Source organism: Nomascus leucogenys, chromosome 4 (assembly GCF_006542625.1).
Source record: "Nomascus leucogenys isolate Asia chromosome 4, Asia_NLE_v1, whole genome shotgun sequence".
Lineage (NCBI taxonomy): Eukaryota > Metazoa > Chordata > Mammalia > Primates > Hylobatidae > Nomascus > Nomascus leucogenys.
Window position 1 is genome coordinate 131,128,650 of NC_044384.1, and position 19,578 is coordinate 131,148,227.

The following is a 19,578-nucleotide window of genomic DNA, read 5'->3' on the forward strand; positions in this document are numbered from 1 at the left end:
ACATTAGAATTGAATTTTTCAAAACTGCACAGTATATTATTTAATTTCCAAGTTGAATTCTAGAGAAGTTTCATATGCAGAAAACTCCATACCCAATATGAACAACCTATTTGAAGAAAGAATTTTAATCAGCTTAAAATAAAGAGACACAAATTTAAAAGAATTTCTGAAGAAAAGTGAAAGATAAGAATCAAGTCAGGTGGGAGAGAGAGAGAACGTTAAACCCAGAAAAATAAAAGCAATGAAAAAGAATGTGCTGTGATGGATCACAAAACTTTAGCTCAAGTTCTTACATCCAAGACAAGAAAAAAAGAAAAAGAAAACAAGTGGTTGTCAAATTAGTGCTCTCTAATAAAACAAAGCAGACCATAATATGAGATTATAAGAAAACTTTATCATGTAGAAACTTATGATATTTGAGTCAATAATAGGCCGAGTGTGGTGGCTCACACCTGTAATTCCAGCACTTTGGGAGGCTGAGGTGGGTGGATAGCTTGAACTAGGAGCTCGAGACCAGCCTGGCCAACATGGTGAAACCCTGTCTCTACTAAATATACAAAAATTAGCCAGTGTGGTGGTACACACTTGTAAAAAAAAGAGGACCAAAAGAAAGTCCTCTTTTTTTTTTTTTTTTTTTTTTTGCCAGGAACACTATGTTGAGGAGAGAGTTCTCAAAATTAAAAACAGAATAGGAAGTAATAAAAAATTCAGTGGAAGATAAAGCTGAAGAAATATCCCAAAATGTAGAACAAAATGATAAAGAGTTGAAAATAAAAAAGTGCAACAAAATTGGAGGACTAGTCCAGGGGTTCCCATACCTTAAAAACAAGATTTCCAGAAGAAAAGAAAAAACAAAGCAGAGGTCGGTCCGGCAGTTTTTCAAGAACTATTTCAAGGAAATGTCTCAGAACTGAAAATTTCCAATTAAAAGGCCCCACAAAATATCCAACATAATGGATTAAAACATCATTACCAACCCATATTATTGTAAAATTTTGAAAAATTTGGAGAAAAAAATTGGGAGAGGAAAAATCTACAAGCTTGTAGAAAGACAAAAACAAGTTTCATATAAAATATCAACTATCAGCCAGGCACGGTGGCTCACAACTGTAATCCCAGCACTTTGGGAGGCTGAGGCAGGCGGATCACTTGAGGCCAGGACTTAAAGAGTGGCCTGGCCAATGTGGTGGAAACTCCTCTCTATTAAACATACAAAAATTATCTCGGCATGATGGTGGGTAATCCCAGCTATTCAGGAGGCTGAGGCATTAGAATTGCTTGAGCCAGGGAGGTGGAGGTTGCTGAGATCACACCACTGCACTCCAGCCTGGGTGACAGAGCAAGACTGTCTCAAAAAAAAAAAAAAAAAAAAAAAACTCAATAACAGACATCACTAAGCAATGTCATTTTTTATGTATTTCATTATAGGTTTTTAAGTATACATCAGGAGACTTTAAATGTCATATAAATTATAAGTGTGTAGTGCATTCATTAAATAAAGCTACAGTGGGTTCTGCCAGTAGGATACTAAAGTCAGTGAGACAAACCCAACGCTTCATATATAGAATTTATAAAATAACAAACAAAGTTTGTTTCATGACTCATGGAACCCTTGTGAGGAGAGCAGAAATCACCTGGTGACCATCAAACACCATCTGGAGGCAAAACTTCTTATCTGAGGAATTTAGAAGGGAACAAAGACCACCTGGTCACATCTGGTTCCAGGTCTCTTTCAACTTTTATACGTAAGTAAAATTTCTATACTTCTCTGGAATGTCATGCTAAAACTCATTTTATAATCCTAAGCTCCTGCCTTAAGGTCCATAAATACCCCTAAGGAAAATCCATCACAGTGCTCAGTCCTCTCACTGAAGCGCTCCACTGTACCCTTTTGCAGTGTTCCTCCTTTCTAATAAACTGCCTTTTTCAAACCTATACTGCTGTTGTTAAACTCTTTACAACCCGCGAGTTGACCATTTCCTGGTGCTGAGGCTCTCACACCTCCCTTGGCATCTTGGAAATATCAAGGCTAAAAAAAAAAAAAAAGAAAAGAGGCCAGGGAGTAGGTTTTGGAGGACATTGATGAGCAGATTGCTCTGAAGAGAGCCAGCCAGCTTGGGATGACTTGATCTTGTCAATAAGACTCAGCAGAACAGGAGAAGACTCAGCAGAAAGTCACTGGGAATTCACCTCTGGAAGCCGAGACTTCGGAAAGAAGATGCAAGTGACTAACATGAACAGAGATTAAGCCACTAGAAAGAACAACACCTTTGAAAAAAAAAAAAAGAAAAAGTTGCAACTGCGTTTTAAATCAGGAAGTCTTTTAGGTTGACGCACTGATGTGTCTCATCTCAAGAGTGCTTTGGAAAGGGGACAAATAGGATACTTTAAAATCCATAAGTTTATTTTTATTTCCTTTTTTTATAACAATTTTTAAAATGTGACTATCTAAACATGGAAAAAAAAAACTCCTCCCAATATTCCCTTCAAAAACTTTTCAAGCTTCAAAGACGCTTGCTTTATACCCAACAGACTTGATCTTTACACTTTGAGAAGGGTTACTGTATTCAGTTCACTCCAGGGTATGAAAAGCAATTCCTCACACTTTATCAGCTTTTGACAATAGGCACTTATGGGCCTGAGGGATCTAAAATAGATTAATGAGGCACTAAAGTACTTTAATGAATAATGGAGCGTTTTAAAATTTATTTTGTTTTTTAATTCATTTAACTGCAATCAATTTAACAGTTGAAACACTCCCTCCTGAATATATTAAAAGGCACATTATATGGAGGTTTTATTAATTTATTATGTTTCAATTCATTTATCATTTATTCATTTTATTAATTCATTGAATTGAGCTTCACCATACAAATATTGTAGAAATCAATAATTTTATTGGGTTTTATGTTCAGCAAAACAAGTTTTCAGCACATTAACCAGGGAATTTGGAATCTGTGAGCAGAAACACCATTGGCATAATGCAAAAATATAGTTATCATTTCAAAGAGCATAGGATAACTAGAGTCCACTGAAGAGTTTTGATTCTATCTCCCTTAAAAGGTAGACTTTTTAAAATAATCGGTTTGCAGGCATTCTACATCCTTCTCCTTTTGTTGACTTACTCATCTATTTGTAACATTCCCTTCCCTCTCTCAGAAACACACTCTTTTTAAGTGCACCCCCTACCCTCCTTTCACTGATAAAAATAACAAAGATCCTAAAGAACTGAGTCACACCACCATCCCTTATGTTCCCATCTATACTAATAAAGAGTGATGGTGGGATTTGGGGTATTTGTACCCATCATAAAGAAATTTGTAAATAACATTTGGCAGACTAGGTGGGGGAAGATGTTTTTCCCATGTGATAAAGTTTTGGCTGTCATGTATATGGAAGGTTGTTCTTACTGTTAGAATGACTTAAGTCTTTTTGCAAAACATTTTTCTTTTCAAAGGGTTAGAAATTTATCTGTGAGATTTAACCAGAAACTATCTTGTCATTTGGGTAAACAGAACCAAGCCTGTTTGGAAAACAGTCCTTTAAGAAAAGCTTGTTTCCTTGCTCAACTCAAATGCCTTGACCGCCTTAAACCAAAAGCAAATTTGGAAGACCCCTCCTGCCAAAGCAATCTAAAAGAAGTGACTGTATTAGCTTGCCTAGCAGTCCACAACTTCAGCAACTGGGCTAATGCATGTAAATCCTATTTGAGGGTTCGGTCCACCCCTGACAGTGGATCAACTCTGGGTCATTCTTGCAGCTGAACCATTTCTAAACTTAACATATCAATTATTTAATTACTGTGCTGTGGTATTAATTCCCATGGCCTACCTTTTTTTCCTTGCCTTGCACAGTGCCTTACACATTTTTCAATAAATTTTAGTCACGTGTATGGATGAATAAAACAATCTCAAGTTCCTAGGTGCCCCATTCTTATCTAGAGTCCCTGCTTCATGCTACAATCCCTCAGAAATTGGATTATCTGCTCATCCCTGAGTTTCTAATACCTAGTACTTGTCTGAAGGCACCATCTGAATGGCTCCTATTACTTAAAGCTCAGATTATTTTCTACGCTGCCCTGTATTGATATTCTTCATCTTAGAATCTTATTCAGATTTTAGAGAATCCTTTTCATGTCTCTCAAGATCTCTTCTCCAAAATTTAATCTCACGACTTGAAATGCAGCTTTGGGTACATCTGTCATGAGACCAATTCCTAGAATGACTGACCCTGAGCCATAATGTTATGTTCAAACCTGTAGATTCTGCTTTCTCTACCAGGTCCCTTTACTGAGTCCCTGCCTGCCCTCTCCCCACATAACTATCATGATCTGACGTCTGATTCAAACAGGCTGTTCTTTACTCACTTTGAACAGAATGACAAAAAGGAGATTGCAAATAGAATGGTTTATACAACCACCTTTAGCAATACATTGGAGTGAATTCACTAACATAAAACACTCAGGTTTAAGGGAAAAGAAATCTTCTAGATCATGCCAATTTTATGCTATCTCATCTCCATATCAGGCTATTATCAGAAAAAATTGCATTTATTCATTCAAAAATATTTAGAGTTTCTAGCATGTGTAAGATTCCCTGGTAGATTTGGAAGGTGTTTTGCTGAACAGGACAGACATGGATCCAGTCCTCATGTGGTTCACAGTTGGCCCATTTCTCATGGATTGTTCTCACTACGAATTCATAATTTCTAGGATAAATGAGTTTTTGGCTCTATCTTACCATCCTGTGTGTTTGCGGACAGTTTTCTCTCACATGCTGCTGCACTGTGGCTATTTTCTTTTTTTTTTTCTGAGATGGAGTTTCGCTCTTTCGCCCAGTCTGGAGTGCAGTGGCCCGATCTCGGCTCACTGCAACCTCTGCCTTCCGTTTTCAAGCGATTCTCCTGCCTCAGCCTCCTGAGTAGCTGGGAATACAGGCACCCGCCACCACGCCTGACTAATTGTTGGGGTTTTTTGTTTTGTTTTGTTTGAGAAAGAATCTTGCTCTGTTACCCAGGCTGGAGTGCAGTGGCATGATCCTGACTCACTGCAACCTCCGCCTCCTGAGTTCAAGCGATTCTCCTGCCTCAGCCTCCCAAGTAGCTGGGACTACAGGTGCGTGCCACCATCCCCCTGGCTAATTTTTTGTATTTTTACTAGAGACAGGGTTTCACTGTGTTAGCCAGGATGGTCTTCATCTCCTGACCTCGCGATACGCCCACCTCACCCTCCCAAAGTGCTGGGATTAAAGGCATGGGCACTGTGCCTGGCGTAATTTTTGTATTTTTAGTAGAGACGGAGTTTCACCACGTTAGCCAGGCTAGTGTGGAACTCCTGACCTCATGATCTGCCCGCCTCAGCCTCCCAAAGTGCTGGGATTACAGGCGTGAGCCACCGCACCCAGCCCACAGTGACCTTTTAAAAACACCTTCACTCACTGCAAGTTCTTCCTTCTCCACCACACTCCTTCCTCTTAAGCCATGGCATCATCTCCTATTTTACAGAAAAAAAAGAGGCATCATCACTCAGGAATTTATTCAAATATTATCTCACTTCCCAATTACAACATATGGGCAAATTTGCTTCTTTTGTCCTGTTAAACTAGAAGAGGTGTCTTTCCCTGCCTCTGAGATCAATCTGATACCACTGCCTGGCTTCCTCAGAAATCTCTATTCAACTATATTCATGCCCCTTTCCTGTGCCCTTGACTATTCTATTTCCATACATTCCTTCCTGTTTAAACAGGCTGCAGTCGTTTTCAGGTAAAAGAAAACCCCCACTTAGATAAAAACTAAAAGTAATAACCATCTCTGTTATACCTTTTTTTTTCTCTTCCCTTCAAAGTCAAACTTTTTGAAAAATGTGTCTCATGTATGGTTTCTGCATTGGCATCCTGATCTTCCAGTCAGTCTCCCCCTTCCATCATCTCACACATTTCTCTACTGACTGTAGTGTCACAAAAGTGTGTCCAGAATTGGTTCCTTCCAGTGGGCTCTTGACCTCGCGGACCTCACAAATGAAGCCGCGGACCCTCATGGTGAGTGTTACAGTTCTTAAAGATGGTGTGTCTGGATTTTGTTCCTTCAGATGTGTCCAGAGTTTCTTCCTTCTGGTGGGTTCGTGGTCTCGCTGACTTCAGGAGTGAAGCCACAGACCTTCGCAGTGAGTGTTACATCTCTTAAAGGTGGCGTGTCTGGAGTTGTTAGTTCCTCCCGGTGGGTTCTTTGTCTCACTGACTTCAGGAATGAAGCTGCAGACCTTCGCAATGAGTGTTACAGCTCATAAAGGTAATGCGGACCCAAACAGTGAGCAGCAGTAAGATTTGCGAAGAGCAAAGGAATAAAGCTTCCCACAGGGTGGAATGGGACCCTAGCGGGTTGCCACTGCTGGCTCAGGTGGCCAGCTTTTATTCCCTTATTTGGCCCCGCCCATATCTTGCGATTGGTCCATTTTACAGAGTGCTGATTGACCCATTTTACAAAGTGCTGATTGGTGCGTTTTTACAGAGTGCTGATTGGTGTGTTTACAATCCTTTAGCTAGACACAGAGCGCTAATTGGTGCATTTACAATCCTTTAGCTAGACATGAAAGTTCTCCAAGTGCCCACCCAACCCAGAAGCCCAGCCGGCTTCACCTCTCAATCCTCCCTCTAAACAGGACACCCTAACTGCTGTTGGGAATTGGGTGATGACCGCTCTAGCTACTTCCTGGGGGATAGGGGCTATGAAGGGGCCCCGCAGTTCTAGTGTCCTCCAGAGGGGAACTCGTTAGGCCACTGAAAGGGCCAGTGGGTTGGTCCAAGGGTCCTTGGTAGAAGTTGTTAGTTGAGCTCATTTGGGGTTCCATTTGTAAGACCATCTGTAGCTTGATGGCATCAATCCTAGAGGAAACAAACTTGAAAGGAGGTTAAAAATACAGGGCCCAAAGGCAAATAATAGCAAGATGGCTGTCACAGGACCTAGGAAGGGGAGAAGCCATGTTGTCCAACCCCAGACATTGGTGTAAGAGTTTGAAAGGCATTATCTGATTTCAGAAGCCTGTTCCTGTAAATGCCAGGCAGCATCTCATACTATCCCTGACTGGTTAGTGTAAAAACAACAGTCTTCCCCTAAGAAGGTGCAGAGTCCTCCTTTCTCAGCAGTGAGGAGGTCTAGGCCTTGGTGGTTTTGGAGAGTCACTGCTGCCAAAGAGTCTATTTGGGATTGTAGAGTAAGGATAGGGTTCTTTATTTCTTGCAAACTGTCTGAGAAATCCTTTGAGAGTGTGTGGTAGTAGGATAATGAAGTAGATAAACTGGCTATTCCAGTTCCTGTAGCAGTAGCCATTCCTAACCCTATAAGTAGGGGTATTAGTTGTATGGCCCTGCACTGATGGACTTGAGCTTTGAGGGGCACTGATAGGGTCTCATTTCCATAAGATTAGAAGTTAGGATAATACATTTTACACTGTTAACTTTTAGCAAACTTTACTTTTGTTGAAAACCTTGTAGGTTTAGGATTTTAATTTTTCTTTGCTATTAATAAAACCTCTTTCAGTCCATATTAACTAAGAATTGGTATAGATGGCTCCTTCATGATTCTGAAAGTACTTTATGGTTTGGCTGAGTGCAAACAGCTTGCATGTTTGAACAGACCAATTTTTAGGCAATTTTCCTAACTCTGCTTCTACAAGAGTTTCCTTGTCACTTACTGAATACCCATTGTGTCTTTTTTCCTTAATCGCCTGGGAGGAACCATCTATCCTCCAGTCCTGAAGGGAGTTCCTCCTAGGTCTGGTCTGAACTTTGTATGGTAATTAGTTAAGATTTAGATCCCCTGTTTGGAAACCTGCAGGGTTAAGGATTTTTGATAGGAAGGCTATGGGTTGTCAGAGGCCTCAGTGCTTTCGGGCTACACCCTTGTTTAAACTGACAACAAGGTGGTATTGGAGTGTTATAGGGTTACAGAAAAGATCTTCAATTATCAATTATAGGTTTTAACTTTACCCTGGCTTTTAAAGGAATAGGGTACACTGTTTTTTATTACTTCCATCTCTCTTTCTTTTTGACTTCTTCATCTCTCTCTTTCTGACTCCCTGTCTCTTCCTCTCTCTTTGACTTTCTATGTCTCTCTTTCTAACTCCCTCTTTATCTCTGTCTCTTCCTCTCTCTTTCTCTGACTTCCTGTCTCTTTCTCTCTCCTTTCTGCTTGTCTTTCCCTGCCTCTGCCAGCTGCTTATGCTGCTGTTCTCCCCTCTCCTTCCCCGTTTGATGGCTTCGGCAATGTAAGACTGCCACCTCCTTGGGTTTTTGCACTGCGTGCAATAACTCCATAATTTCCTTGTGGTATTTAATGTGGCTTCCCCCAGAGGTTAGGAACTCCCTTTCTTTCCATATGGCAGCATGGGCATGTAGGATTAGATAAGCACACTTGCTATCTGTATACACATTTTCTCTTTTTCCCTTTCCCAGTTCTAAGGCTCAGGTAAGTGCCACTAGTTCTGCTAACTGGGCCCTGGTCCCTGGGGGAAGAGGCTTACTTTCAAGTACTGTTACTATGGCATAACCTGCCCTTTATATCCCATTCTCCACAAATGAACTTCCATCAGTATATAGGTTATGGTCAGGATTAGCTAAGGGGACTTCTAAGAGATCATCTTGGGCAGCATAAGTCTGGACTATAATTTGTTGGCAGTCAAGCTCGATTGGTTCCCCATCCGCTGGGAGAAAAGTGGTAGGGTTGAGGCCTGCACACGTATGTATTTGAAGCACTGGTCCCTCAAGGAGTAGCAACTGGTATCAAAGCAGGCAGTTCTCTGATAGCCATAAACTTCCTTTGGCACCTAGTATGCCATTTACATCATGAGTAGTCCAGACAGTGAGATATTTTCCTTCTATTATTTTGATAGCCTCTGATACTAAGACAGACACCGCCATAACTACCCATAAACAGTGAGGCCAGCCTTTGGTACAACATCAATTTCCTTACTTAGGTATGCCACTAGTTGTGGGGTTGTTCCATGAGTCTGAGTAAGGACCCTAAGAGCTATTCCTGCTCTCTCTGTGACATATAAAGAAAAGTTTGGTCCTGTGTGAAGGCTTAAGGCTGGAGCTTGAGTTTGTTCCTTCCAATGCCCAGACTTCATGGTTGATTCCCTCCTCAAACAGGGGACAACAAATTGGTAACTTGTTCCCCCTATTAATGTAGATAATAGCTCCAGCTTTGGCTAATATATCCCTCCCTAATAAGGGTGTGGGACTTTCAGGCATAACAAGAAAGGCATGTGAAAAGAACAAAGTCCCCAATTACAACTGAGGAGGTGGGAGAAATACCTGGTTACAGGCTGTCCCAGGATTCCTCGGATGGTAACTGACCTTGAGGACAGTCGTCCAGGACAGGAGATTAACACTGAGAAGGCCACACCAGTGTCCAGGAGGAAGTCAATTTCCTGGCCCTCAATGGTTAAATGTACCTGGGGCTCAATGAGGTGATGACATGAGCTGGCACTTGCCCTGGGCATCCTCAGTCTTGTTGTTGGATCATGTGGTTGGGGGCTTCTGGCCCACAGAACCTTTGCCCTCTGGGGCACTGTGCCTTCCAGTGATTGCCTTGGCAGAGCGAACATGGGCGAGGGGGCAGCTTGTTTCGCATTGGGCAATCTTTTTTAAAGTGTCCTTGAACACCACACCAATAACAAGCCCTACCAGGTGATTGGCCTGCTCCATTTTCTGTCCTCTCTGAACCACCAAGGTTTGTTTGTCTAAGGGCCGTGACTAAGGCTGTGGCCTTTCTCTGATCTCACTTTTCCTTTTTGGCCTGTTCCTCTTCTTTCCTATTATAGAATACCAAGGTTGCCAGGTTTAATAATGCCTCTGGATTTTGTTCAGGGCCCAGGGCTCACTTTTGGAGCTTTCTCTTGATATCTGCAGCTGATTGGGTAATAAACTTATCTTTTAGGATCAATCGACCCTCAAGGGAGTCAGGTGACAGGGGAGTATATTTCCTTAAGGCCTCCTGTAGCTGCTCGAAGAAGGCAGAAGGATTTTCTTCCTTTCCCTGAGTTATGGTAGACATCATTGAGTAATTCATGGGCTTTTTCCTAATTCTCCTTAGTCCTTCTAGAACACAAGTCAACAGATGTTTACGACTCCAGTCCCCACGATCTGAGCTGAGGTCCCAGTGAGGATCCATACTGGGGATGGCTTGCTGACTGGTAGGGAATTTGTCCCTTTCTTCGACTGTCATTCTATCACTTACTTGACTAACATAACAGGTATCTCCAAACTCTCGGGCTGCAGCTAAAGCCTCATTCTTTTCATTAAAGGCCAGGGTTTGATCTAACAATAGCATGACATGTCTCCAAGCGAGATCGAAGGTTTGCTCTAGACCCTGTAGGACATCTATGTACCTATCAGGATCATCTGAAAACTTCCACAGGTGTGCCTTGATCTGCTTTAAATCAGAGACGGAGAAAGGGACATGTACCCAGGTTGGGCCAAATTCCCCTCCCCCTACAGCTTGAAGGGGACATAACTGATAGCCTGGGGGGTTTTATGGTCCTTTCGATGTTTCTTTGCTTGTTTCCTTCTGGGCAGGGGAGACTAGAGGAGGCTTGTCATTAATAGGAAGGGGAGCTATACAGAAGCTAGGATATGGGGGTAAGCTGAGAGGTCCTCTTGTGGGATGTAAATTGCAAGCTTTCCATAGTTGTGGATTCCCCTTCAATGAAAAGAAAGCTTCAACATAAGTTATGTCACTCCATTTGCCTTCCCTCTTACAGAAAAGGTCAACCTGCAAGATAGTATTATAATTTATACTTCCTTCAGGTGGCCAATTTTCCCCATCAGAGAGAGAATAGTGGGGCCAAGCTGTAGTGCAGAAAAAAATGAGCCGCCTTTTTTTCAGGGTTTGCAGGTCAAATTGGTCCCAATGGCTGAGGATGCATCTCAAGGGTGAGCCTGTTGATGCCTGAGTGTTTCCCATCTGAATGACAAAACCTCCCACAGTTTTGGTTTGTTTGTTTCTCCCCCTGCCCAAGAACCCGTAACGGTCCCTGGACCCTGCTGATCGGAATAGCTGCACTCACTGATGCAGCAGCAGAAACACTAGTTTTCTTCCTAGACCACCAGGAGGACCAAGGAATGTCAGATTTAGTGGCCCTTACCGACACATTCTTGAAAACCTGCACCCTTGCCTGTCCTCCTAGACCACAAACAGGACCGAGAAAAATCGGATTTAGTGGCCCTTACTAATGCATTCTCGAAAACCTGTTAGAGTCCTAAGAATTCTCTTGTTAGTATTGGGACTTTACCCCTGTCTTATAAAGATGTTATGCCCCAAAAATGAAGTGGAGGGCCATACCCGGAGGGAAGGATGGGATTTCCAGAGTTGGAAGAGTGATGCCTTTTGTCGTCACTTATATGAATAGGAAGGATACAATTTCTGAGGCTCCCCATAACCTAGCTTCAGGAATAGCTTACATTAGGCCTGCTTGTATGAAGAGGGATCCTAAAATTCCAGATAGTCCCCCCTACAATAGGGCTTTGGACAAAAATTAGGTCTTTCTGATTGGTGAGCCCAGGTGCCTAAAGAAGGGACTAGAGTCCAGAGTTTATACTAGAAATCATTCTTATAGGAGTAACTAGAAAAGCACCAGAGACAGGGAGTGGTTTTTAGAAGCGGGACTAGCCTCGGAGAAGAGAGGCCAGAGGAAGTTTGTCTGACAAGCATTAGGACCCAGGAGGCAAGGGTCAGGATAGATAGGACACATGGGTGAGTCTCGCTTGGGCGACGTAACTTTGAGAGTTCCGCACATGGCTGCAGGGTCAACCAACAACTTGTTGTCAGGACCCCGGAGCTGAATGGCTTTCCTCTCTGCCAACCCTCGGCTCAGCCCAGAAGTACAGGAAAAGCGGAAGCTGATTCCAGGCAAACCAATGCTCACAATTCCAAAGAGTCGGGGATTGTTAAAGCACCCTTTCCCAGAAAGCCTGACACCTGTGTCTTTAGTCCAGTAGCTGCGCTACTCACTTTTAACTGGCCATCAGGTGCCCGATATTTAGCCACCAAATTGTAAGGAAAAATAGGACAGAATAGCAAGCAAAAGGGGTCTGATGGTACTCACCGCTTGGCAATAGGCGATAGCCCCTTCGTGGTCGCCAAAATGTGTCCAGATTTGGCTCCTTCCAGCGGGTTCTTGGTCTTGCTGACTTCAAGAATGAAGCCGTGGACTCTCATGGTCAGTGTTACAGTTCTTAAAGATGGTGTGTCCGGAGTTTATTCCTTCAGATGTTCAGATGTGTCCGGAGTTTCTTCCTTCTGGTGGGTTCGTGGTCTCGCTGACTTCAGGAGTGAAGCCACAGACCTTCGCAGTGAATGTTACAGCTCTTAAAGGTGGCACGTCCAGAGTTGTTTGTTCCTCCCAGTAGGTTCGTGGTCTCGCTGACTTCAGAAGTGAAGCTGCAGACCTTCACAGTGAGCTCTTAAAGCTGGCGCATCCAGTGTTGTTTGTTCCTCCTGGTGGGTTCATGGTCTCGCTGACTTCAGGAGTGAAGCCGCGGACCTCTGCAGTGAGTGTTATAGCTCTTAAACATAGTGCCGCCTCAAAGAGTGAGTGGCAGCAAGATTTATTGTGAAGAGCGAAAGAAAAAGCTTCCATGGCATGGAATGGGACCTGAGCAGGTTGCCGCTGCTGGCTCAGGTGGCCAGCTTTTATTCTCTTATTTGGCCCCGCCCACATCCTGCTGATTGGTCCATTTTACAGAGTGCTGGTTGGTCCATTTTACAGACTGCTGATTGGTTCGTTTTTACAGAGTGCTGATGGGTGTGTTTACAATTCTTTAGCTAGACACAGAGCACTGGTTGGTGCATTTACAATCCTTTAGCTAGACACAAAAGTTCTCCAAGTCCCCACCTGACCCAGAAGCCCAGCCGGCTTCACATTTCAAAAGGAATAGAACAATTGTGTTGATAAACATAGCATTTTTCCATTCTTATCTTCCTAGACCTTTCTGATGCATTTGACATCCCTGATATCTCCATCACAGTTGAAATGTTGGATTTTCCTGGAGTTATCTCTCATTTGGTTAGCTACTCTTTCCCAATCTGCAGGAAAAAGACTTCTTTAAAGGCCTGAACCTTAAACATTGTTATTCTCCAGGGTTCCATTTTCAACTCTTTCTTTCTCCACCACACATTCTTCCAGATCATGTCATTTATATATATGTAGCTTCAACTACCATCTACATACTGATAATATCACAAAGGTATATGTTGGATCCTCTATGATAAGAACAAATAAGGTGCTTGCTCAGCAGCGCATATACTAAAATTGTAACGATACACAGAAGATTAGCATGGTCCCTGCACAAGGAAGATACACAAATTCGTAAAGTATTCCATATTTTAAGTGTTTAGAGGGAAATTCATAGCACTATATGCCCACAGGAGAAAGCAGGAAAGATCTTAAATTGACACCCTAATATCACAATTAAAAGAACTAGAGAAGCAAGAGCAAACAAATTCAAAAGCTAATAGAAGACAAGAAGTAAGATCAGAGTAGAACTGAAGGAGATAGAGACATAAAAAACCCTTTAAAAAATCAATAACTGGTTTTGTGAAAAGATCAACAAAATAGACCACTAGCCAGACTAACAAAGAAAAGAGAGAAGAAAAAAATAAACACAATAAAAAATGATAAAGGGGATATCACCACTGATCCCACAGAAATACAAGCTACCATCAGAGAATACTATAAACACCTCTCCACAAACAAACTAGAAAATCTAGAGGAAATGGATAAATTCCTGGACAAATACACCCTCCCAAGATTAAACCAGGAAGAAGTTGAATCCCTGAATAGACCAATAACAAGTTCTGAAATTGAAGCAGTAATAGCCTACCAACCAAAAAAAGCCCAGGACCAGATGGATTCACAGCCAAATTCTACCAGAGGTACAAAGAAGAACTGGTATCTTTCCTTCTAAAACTATCCAAGGACTCCTCCCTAACACATTCTATGAGGCCAGCATCAGCCTGATACCAAAACCTGACAGAGACATAACAAAAAGGAAAGTTTCAGGCCAATATCCCTGATGAACATCGATGCGAAAATCCTCCATAAAATACTGGCAGAGCGAATCCAGCAGCACACCAAAAACCTTATCCACCATGATCAAATTGGCTTCATCCCTGGGATGCAAGACTGGTTCATCTTATGCAAATCAATAAATGTAATCCATCACATAAACACAACCAATGACGAAAATCACATTGTTATCTCAATAGATACAGAAAAGGCCTTTGATAAAACTCAATACCCTTCATGCTAAAAATTCTCATTAAACTAGGCATTGATGGAATGTGTCTCAAAATATTAAGAGCTATTTATGACAAACCTACAGCCAATATCATACTGAATGGGCAAAAGCTGGAAGCATTCCCTTTGAAAACTGGCACAAGACAAGGATGCCCTCTCTCTCCACTCCTACTCAACATAGTATTGGAAGTTCTGGCCAGGGCAATCAGGAAAGGAAAAGAAATACAGTGTATTCAAATAGCAAGAGAGTAAGTCAAATTGTCTCTGTTTGCAGATGACATGATTGTATATTAGAAAATCCTATCGTCTAAGCCCAAAATCTCCTTAAGTTGATAAGCAACTTCAGCAAAGTCTCAGGATACAAAATCAATATGCAAAAATCATAAGCATTCCTATACACCAATAACAGACAAACAGAGAGCCAAATCATGAGTGAACTCCCATGCACAATTGCTACAAAGAGAATAAAATACCTAGGAATACAACTTATAAGGGATGTGAAGGACCTCTTCAAGGAAAACTACAAACCACTGCTCAAGGAAATCAGAGAGGACACAAATGGAAAAACATTCCATGCTCACGGATAGGAAGAATCAATATTGTGAAAATAGCCATATTGCCCAAAGTAATTTATAGATTCAATGCTATCCCCATCAAGCTACGACTAACTCTCTTCACAGAATTAGAAAAAAACTACTTTAAATTTCATATGAAACAAAAAAAAAGAGCCCATATATACAAGACAATCCTAAGCAAAAAGAACAAAGCTGGAGGTATCATGCTACCTGACTTCAAACTATACTACAAGGCTACAGTAACTAAAACAGCATGGTACTGGTACCAAAACAGATATATAGACCAGTGGAACAGAACAGAGGCCTCAGAAATAACACCACACATCTACAACCATCTGATCCTTGACAAACCTGACAAAAACAAGCAATGGGGAAAAGGATTTCCTGTTTAATAACTGGTGTTGGGAAACTGGCTAGCCATATAGAGAAAACTGAAAGTAGGCCTCTTCCTTACACTTTAAACAAAAATTAACTTAAGATGGATTAAATATTTAAATGTAACACCTAAAACCATAAAAATCCTAGAAGACAATGTAGGCAATACCATTCAGGACATAGGCATGGGTAAAGACTTCATGACTAAAACACCAAAAGCAATGGCAACAAAAGCCAAACTAGGCAAATGAGATATAATTAAACTAAAGAGCTTCTGTACAGCAAAAGAAACTACCACCAGAGAGAACAGGCAACCTACAGAATGAGAGAAAATTTTTGCAATGTATCCATCTGACAAAGGGCTAATATCCAGAATCTACAAAGAACATAAACAAATTAACAAGAAAAACAAACAACCCCATGAAAAAGTGGGCAAAGGATATGAACAGACACTTCTCAAAAGAAGACAGTTATGCGGCCAACAAACAAGAAAAAAAGCTCATCATCACTGGTGATTAGAGAAATGCAAATCAAAACCACAATGAGATACCATCTCACGCTAGTTAGAATGGCAATCATTAAAAAGTCAGGAAACAACAGACGTTGGAGAGGATGTGGAAAAATAGAAATGCTTTTACACTGTTGGTGGGAGCATAAATTAGTTCAACCATTGTGGAAGACAGTGTGGCGATTCCTCAAGGACCTAGAACTAGAAATACCATTTGACCCAGCAATCCCATTACTGGGTATATACCCAAGGGATTATAAATCACTCTACTATAAAGACGCATGCACACGTATGTTTCTTGACACACTATTCACAATATCAAAGACTTGGAACCAACCCAAATGCCCACCAATGATAGACTGGATTAAGAAAATGTGGCACATATAAACTATGGAATACTATGCAGCCACTAAAAAGGATGAGTTCATGTCCTTTGCAGAGACATGGATGAAGCTGGAAACCATCATTCTCAGCAAACTAACACAGGAACAGAAAACCAAACACCACATGTTCTCACTCCTAAGTGGGAGTTGAACAATGAGAACACATGGACTCAGGGAAGGGAACATCACACACCAGGGCCTGACCGGGGGTCGGGGCTTAGGGGAGGGATAGCATCAGGAGAAATACCTAATGTAGATGACGGTTCATGGGTGCAGCAAACCACCATGGCACAGGTATACCTGTATAACAAATCTGCACATTATGCACATGTATCCCAGAACTTAAAGTATAATAATAAAAAAAGAAGAACAAATTAGGTAAATCACACACATCAACAAGGAGAAAAATAGTTATTCTATGATAACACGGAAGCATAAACAATGACTCTGTTTAATAGATAAGTGAATGGCTACAACCTCACCTAATCTCTAAGTGGAAGTGGAAAAATATTTTAATCTTCCAATTCCTGCCCACCCCTATCTGTTGGAATCCCAACAGTCTTTGTGATTCAAATTGAACTAGGTCCTTATTAAAATACTCTAAAGCAATGTCTGGAAACTTCATATTTTTTCATAGCCTTTTGATCAATAATCTCACTTTTAGAATTCTATCATAAGATACAGAGAAGTGGTCAATAATCATCAAACTGATGCAGGATACTTTCTTGACCCCTTCATGGGACTTGCAACAGGGGTGCCTCGTTTACTCAGCCTCCCTCGCAGGAGGGACCATGTGAGCGAATGAGTGCAGGAACAGACCAGCCACTTTGGTGTTGGTAGGAGCAAATCCACTCACTTCCGTCTGCTGTGCTCCACCCCTTGCAGGAAGGAGCACACACATGAGCGAGTGCAGGACCCAGCTGCTCTAGCAAAGGAGCGAACTCCATGGAGTCTCCACAGCAGCATCTGTTTGGGGGTGCCTGTGACCCCAAAGCCCCAGAGGGCATGTTACAATGCTCTCTTAGCTCAGCTATCTGCAGACAACAGTGTGTTATCAGTTCAGTGAGCCCTTTCCCTTGTTGTGTGAGGCAGCTGCCCTCTGGCAGTGAGGGCAAAGGGCCAGCATGATAACAGGTACCCATACCTGGTGTGTCCTGAATTCTCGTCCAGCGCCCAAGAGGAATGAAGTCACGCGGATGAACTGGAAGACGGTGAATGTGGAGAATTTTGAGTGAGTAAAGCAGCTGTCAGTGGAGAGGAGAGCTGGAAATGAGACAGGAAGGAAAGGTTGCTCTCCCCTGAAGTCAAACCGCCTCTCTGCCTTTCTCTTCTGAAGAGTCAAGTTGCCTCATCCAGCCACCATCTCTGAAGCCAAAGTCACCTCTCCCCAACGTCTAGCTGCTTCTCCCTGATATCAAGCCACTTCTCCTCTCTGCCTGCTGAGTTTGGGGTCTTTATAGGCACAGGATGTGGGTGGGGCAGGACATAGGAATTTTTGGAAAAGGCAACATTCCATTGGTAAAAAAAATATTATTCAGAAAGAACAAATCAGGAGAGAGCAGGCACACAGGAATGGAAGTTCTCACTTTGGGCCACAGGTTTCAGACTTTTTGGCTCGAAGGTGGGGTCTTGCCAGGGACCTGCCCCTGTCTGACTCGAATTTATCTGCCTCCTGTTGCTATCAAAACTGGGATGTTTATCAGAAAATTATAAACTGCCTAAATACGGGCATGATTATACAACAGAATATTCTGCAGACATTTAAAATTCATGTCAGAGGAAAAGTTACACATGAAAAGGAAGGAACAAAAGGATCTACCCTCAGAATAAAAATTTTCCATTCCTGAATCTACACAAAAGATAATTACACATACACACACACACACAAATCCAAAAATTATTTTTGCAACACTAACATGAATATAGAATCTTCCAAGGTGATTATTCCGAAAATAAAATTTCCATGTAAGATCTTAAGATATATAGTGATGGCCAGTATAATAAATAGTAGAAAGATTGTTTAAATGAAATTATTCTAAGATTTGGGAATTTTCCACTAAAATTAGAGCCATATAGATTGTGGGAGCTTTTGAGAAATTACGAGCCATCACAGATTCAGGATAAACTTAGCTTGAGGAAGGTCAAGATGCACAGGTCTTTCCCTGGTTAACTTTAGCATCATTAAACATATAAAAAGAATGAGGGAATTCAAATTCCTTTCATCTTTAGACACTGTTATAGCAATATCTGGTTTAAAGGCCTTCTTATAGCATCTACACTGCATTCAAATGATTTTGTATATTGAAGAGAGGAGAATAACAAAGTAAAAGTATACTAGGAAATGTATTTGACTCTACAATATTCAGCAATACAATTGTACAGAAACATCCACTGCATGTTTTTAATTCTGCCCATAACTTGCCTGCTTACAGATATCCCTGGAACTCTGTGACAACAATTTGTCAACTGTCACTTTTCTAGAATTCTGTTCATTGCTGCTGCAGTGTCATACACTTTAAAAAAGCCTGATTTATATTTTTCTTGTTTTGACCACAGTTGAATAATACTTCAAATAAGCATATTATAAAGCCCTTCATAGAGGAAATTTTTTAAAAATAGCATTTGGTCTTTACCTAAAATTGCAATCAATCACACCTTTAAAAATGCATCTATATTTGAGTGTAATTTTTATTATTTAAGTGTAATTTTGATGATTTTAGCCTGTTGGACCTTACAGAATTTAAAACATATGAGGCACACAACTTTCCCTGTAAAAATATGCCATCTGTTTTGTTCTATACATCAATTGTCCACTTAAAATCTTTAAGCACATATAGATAATTATTTTTTAAATGATTTTTACATAAAATTATGAAAATAAACTATGTTAAGATAAAAGATCAATGTAAAAGTCACAAAATGCTATGTACTTTGCTAGATGGAATCTATATACAATACCAAAAAATTACCAAATCAAAATTTAAAACAGAAATAACTAGCATGCATTCTAGAGAATTCAATGGAATAAAAACATCAGGGACGATGGGGGTGTGGGAGAACCTTTTAGGGAATAATTACAACAATTAGGTAACTTTTCTATTATTAGACAATTAGATAACTTTTCTATTATTCAGTCGAGCCAGTGACATTAAAAATTAAAATATTTTCTCATGATTATTGATCACGTCTATGTTTTACAGAACATAAGCACTGAGTATAAACAGGCATTTTTTTTTAAAGAAACAGGCTTGATTACACTGAACTAAACATATGGATTGATATTGTTAACAAAAGCTGACTGAAAATTATGGCTGAGATGTCTGGAATCTTAATTACAATTCCAGAAAACCTGGAAAAGCTAAGAAATGAAAGGAAAAAATAAATAATTCCATTTTCTGGCTAGCTCCCAAATACCAGCTTTCTTCATATGAGAATATGAGAGAC

General features: G+C 41.0%; 1 non-coding gene across 1 annotated transcript; it reads left to right on the plus strand.

Moving 5' to 3' along the window:
* The first annotated feature begins 13,277 nt into the window (after positions 1-13,277).
* LOC115834866 lies at positions 13,278-13,383 on the plus strand. Its single transcript, XR_004029867.1, has one exon. It is a non-coding gene; the product is annotated as a U6 spliceosomal RNA (small nuclear RNA).
* The last annotated feature ends 6,195 nt before the right edge of the window (positions 13,384-19,578 follow it).